The 5,092-nt window shown below is 51.6% G+C and overlaps 1 pseudogene; it reads right to left on the bottom strand.

Moving 5' to 3' along the window:
- Positions 1–1,688: 1,688 nt before the first annotated feature.
- Positions 1,689–4,813, bottom strand: LOC139554403 (uncharacterized; annotated as a pseudogene).
- Positions 4,814–5,092: the final 279 nt, after the last annotated feature.

Raw genomic sequence — 5,092 nt, 5'->3', positions numbered from 1 at the left:
GGACACTCTTGTTCATCCTAGCAGGGTGGGTTATGACACTTTGGTTCATCCTAGTAGGGTGGGTTGTGGTTCTCTGGTTCATCCTAGAAGGGTGGGTTGAGACACTCTGGTTCATCCTAGAAGGGTGGGTTGTGACATTTTATTTCATCCTAGCAGGGTGGGTTGTGACACTCTAGTTCATCCTAGCAGGGTGGGTTGTGGTTCTCTGGTTCATCCTAGAAGGGTGGGTTGTGACATTTTATTTCATCCTAGCAGGGTGGGTTATGGCACTCTGGTTCATCCTAGCAGGGTGAGTTGTGACACTCTGGTTCATCCTAGTAGGTGGATTGTGACACTGTATTTCATCCTAGCAGGGTGGGTTGTGACACTGTATTTCATCCTAGCAAGGTGGGTTGTGACACTCTAGTTCATCCTAGCAGGGTGGGTTATGCCATTCTAGTTCATCCTAGCAGGGTAGGTTGTGCCACTCTAGTTCATCCTAGCAGGGTGGGTTGAGACACTCTGGTTCATCCTAGCAGGGTGGGTTAAGACACTCTGGTTCATCCTAGCAACGTGGGTTGTGACACTCTGGTTCATCCTAGCAGGGTGGGTTGTGGTTCTCTGGTTCATCCTAGAAGGGTGGGTTGTAACACTCTGGTTCATCCTAGCAGGGTGGTTTGTGGTTCTCTGGTTCATCCTAGCAAGGTGGGTTGTGACACTCTGGTTCATTCTAGCAGGGTGGGTTGAGACACTCTGATTCATCCTAGCAGGGTGGGTTGTGACACTCTGGTTCATCCTAGCAGGGTGGGTTGTGGTTCTCTGGTTCATCCTAGAAGGGTGGGTTGTGACACTCTGGTTCATCCTAGCAGGGTGGGTTGTGGTTCTCTGGTTCATACTAGAAGTGTTGGTTGTGACACTGTTTTTCATCCTAGCAGGGTGGGTTATGGCACTCTGGTTCATCCTAGCAGGGTGGGTTGTGACACTCTGGTTCATCCTAGCAGGGTGGGTTGAGACACGCTGGTTCATCCTAGCAGGGTGGGTTGTGACACTCTGGTTCATCCTAGCAGGGTGGCTTGTGACACTCTAGTTCATCCTAGCAGGGTGGGTTGTGACACTCTGGTTCATCTTAGCAGGGTGGGTTGTGACACTCTGGTTCATCCTAGCAGGTTGGGTTGGGACACTCTTGTTCATCCTAGCAGGGTGGGTTATGACACTTTGGTTCATCCTAGTAGGGTGGGTTGTGGTTCTCTGGTTCATCCTAGAAGGGTGGGTTGAGACACTCTGGTTCATCCTAGAAGGGTGGGTTGTGACATTTTATTTCATCCTAGCAGGGTGGGTTGTGACACTCTAGTTCATCCTAGCAGGGTGGGTTGTGGTTCTCTGGTTCATCCTAGAAGGGTGGGTTGTGACATTTTATTTCATCCTAGCAGGGTGGCTTATGGCACTCTGGTTCATCCTAGCAGGGTGAGTTGTGACACTCTGGTTCATCCTAGCAGGGTGGATTGTGACACTGTATTTCATCCTAGCAGGGTGGGTTGTGACACTATATTTCATTTACATTTACATTTAAGTCATTTAGCAGACGCTCTTATCCAGAGCGACTTACAAATTGGTGCATTCACCTTATGAATGCAAGTGGAACAACCACTTTACAATAGTGCATCAATAGTGCATCTAACTCTTTTAAGGGGGCGGGTTAGAAGGATTTCTTTATCCTATCCTAGGTATTCCTTAAAGAGGTGGGGTTTCAGGTGTCTCCGGAAGGTGGTGATTGACTCCGCTGACCTGGCGTCGTGAGGGAGTTTGTTCCACCATTGGGGTGCCAGAGCAGCGAACAGTTTTGACTGGGCTGAGCGGGAACTGTACTTCCTCAGAGGTAGGGAGGCGAGCAGGCCAGAGGTGGATGAACGCAGTGCCCTTGTTTGGGTGTAGGGCCTGATCAGAGCCTGAAGGTACGGAGGTGCCATTCCCCTCACAGCTCCGTAGGCAAGCACCATGGTCTTGTAGCGGATGCGAGCTTCAACTGGAAGCCAGTGGAGAGAGCGGAGGAGCGGGGTGACGTGAGAGAACTTGGGAAAGTTGAACACCAGACGGGCTGCGGCGTTCTGGATGAGTTGTAGGGGTTTAATGGCACAGGCAGGGAGCCCAGCCAACAGCATTACTGCAACAGCGAGTTGCAGTAATCCAGACGGGAGATGACAAGTGCCTGGATTAGGACCTGCGCCGCTTCCTGCGTGAGGCAGGGTCGTACTCTGCGAATGTTGTAGAGCATGAACCTACAGGAACGGGTCACCGCCTTGATGTTAGTTGAGAACGACAGGGTGTTGTCCAGGATCACGCCAAGGTTCTTAGCACTCTGGGAGGAGGACACAATGGAGTTGTCAACCGTGATGGCGAGATCATGGAACGGGCAGTCCTTCCCCGGGAGGAAGAGCAGCTCCGTCTTGCCGAGGTTCAGCTTGAGGTGGTGATCCGTCATCCACACTGATATGTCTGCCAGACATGCAGAGATGCGATTCACCACCTGGTTATCAGAGGGGGGAAAGGAGAAGATTAATTGTGTGTCGTCTGCATAGCAATGATAGGAGAGACCATGTGAGGATATGACAGAGCCAAGTGACTTGGTGTATAGCGAGAATAGGAGAGGGCCTAGAACAGAGCCCTGGGGGACACCAGTGGTGAGAGCACGTGGTGCGGAGACAGATTCTCGCCACGCCACCTGGTAGGAGCGACCTGTCAGGTAGGACGCAATCCAAGCGTGGGCCGCGCCGGAGATGCCCAGCTCGGAGAGGGTGGAGAGGAGGATCTGATGGTTCACAGTATCAAAGGCAGCCGATAGGTCTAGAAGGATGAGAGCAGAGGAGAGAGAGTTAGCTTTAGCAGTGCGGAGCGACTCCATGACACAGAGAAGAGCAGTCTCAGTTGAATGACTAGTCTTGAAACCTGACTGATTTGGATCAAGAAGGTCATTCTGAGAGAGATAGCAGGAGAGCTGGCCAAGGACGGCACGTTCAAGAGTTTTGGAGAGAAAAGAAAGAAGGGATACTGGTCTGTAGTTGTTGACATCGGAGGGATCGAGTGTAGGTTTTTTCAGAAGGGGTGCAACTCTCGCTCTCTTGAAGACGGAAGGGACGTAGCCAGCGGTCAAGGATGAGTTGATGAGCGAGGTGAGGTAAGGGAGAAGGTCTCCGGAAATGGTCTGGAGAAGAGAGGAGGGGATAGGGTCAAGCGGGCAGGTTGTTGGGCGGCCGGCCGTCACAAGACGCGAGATTTCATCTGGAGAGAGAGGGGAGAAAGAGGTCAAAGCACAGGGTAGGGCAGTGTGAGCAGAACCAGCGGTGTCGTTTGACTTAGCAAACGAGGATCGGATGTCGTCGACCTTCTTTTCAAAATGGTTGACGAAGTCATCAGCAGAGAGGGAGGAGGGGGGAGGAGGGGGAGGAGGATTCAGGAGGGAGGAGAAGGTGGCAAAGAGCTTCCTAGGGTTAGAGGCAGATGCTTGGAATTTAGAGTGGTAGAAATTGGCTTTAGCAGCAGAGACAGAAGAGGAGAATGTAGAGAGGAGGGAGTGAAAGGATGCCAGGTCCGCAGGGAGGCGAGTTTTCCTCCATTTCCGCTCGGCTGCCCGGAGCCCTGTTCTGTGAGCTCGCAATGAGTCGTCGAGCCACGGAGCAGGAGGGGAGGACCGAGCCGGCCTGGAGGATAGGGGACATAGAGAGTCAAAGGATGCAGAAAGGGAGGAGAGGAGGGTTGAGGAGGCAGAATCAGGAGATAGGTTGGAGAAGGTTTGAGCAGAGGGAAGAGATGATAGGATGGAAGAGGAGAGAGTAGCGGGGGAGAGAGAGCGAAGGTTGGGACGGCGCGATACCATCCGAGTAGGGGCAGTGTGGGAAGTGTTGGATGAGAGCGAGAGGGAAAAGGATACAAGGTAGTGGTCGGAGACTTGGAGGGGAGTTGCAATGAGATTAGTGGAAGAACAGCATCTAGTAAAGATGAGGTCAAGCGTATTGCCTGCCTTGTGAGTAGGGGGGGAAGGTGAGAGGGTGAGGTCAAAAGAGGAGAGGAGTGGAAAGAAGGAGGCAGAAAGGAATGAGTCAAAGGTAGACGTGGGGAGGTTAAAGTCACCCAGAACTGTGAGAGGTGAGCCATCCTCAGGAAAGGAACTTATCAGGGCGTCAAGCTCATTGATGAACTCTCCAAGGGAACCTGGAGGGCGATAAATGATAAGGATGTTAAGCTTGAAAGGGCTGGTAACTGTGACAGCATGGAATTCAAAGGAGGCGATAGACAGATGGGTCAGGGGAGAAAGAGAGAATGTCCACTTGGGAGAGATGAGGATCCCAGTGCCACCACCCCGCTGACCAGAAGCTCTCGGGGTGTGCGAGAACACGTGGGCAGACGAGGAGAGAGCAGTAGGAGTAGCAGTGTTATCAGTGGTAATCCATGTTTCCGTCAGTGCCAAGAAGTCGAGGGACTGGAGGGAAGCATAGGCTGAGATGAACTCTGCCTTGTTGGCCGCAGATCGGCAGTTCCAGAGGCTGCCTGAGACCTGGAACTCCACGTGGGTCGTGCGCGCTGGGACCACCAGGTTAGAGTAGCAGCGGCCACGCGGTGTGAAGCGTTTGTATGGTCTGTGCAGGGAGGAGAGAACAGGGATAGACAGACACATAGTTGACAGGCTACAGAAGAGGCTACGCTAATGCAAAGGAGATTGGAATGACAAGTGGACTACACGTCTCGAATGTTCAGAAAGTTAAGCTTACGTTGCAAAAAATCTTATTGACTAAAATGATTTAGTACTGCTGGCTGGTGAAATAGGCTAGCTAGCAGTGGCTGCGTTGTTGACTTTGTTTGAAAGTGTAGCTGGCTAGGTAACCTCTAACTGGCTAGGTAACCTCGACAATTACTCTAGACTACACAATTATCTTGGATACAAAGACGGCTATGTAGCCAGCTAAGATCAAACAAATCAAACTGTTGTACTGTAATGAAATGAAATGTAATACTACCTGTAATACTACCTGTGGAGCAAAGCGGAATGCAACTACTCGCTCCAAACCAAACCGGAAGTGCGTATCGTAGAGGGAGAGGCAATAGAAGTGTTGTTTCTTGT

The sequence above is a fragment of the Salvelinus alpinus genome, chromosome 26, assembly GCF_045679555.1.
Source record: "Salvelinus alpinus chromosome 26, SLU_Salpinus.1, whole genome shotgun sequence".
Lineage (NCBI taxonomy): Eukaryota > Metazoa > Chordata > Actinopteri > Salmoniformes > Salmonidae > Salvelinus > Salvelinus alpinus.
This window is presented reverse-complemented; position numbering and strand designations above follow the sequence as displayed.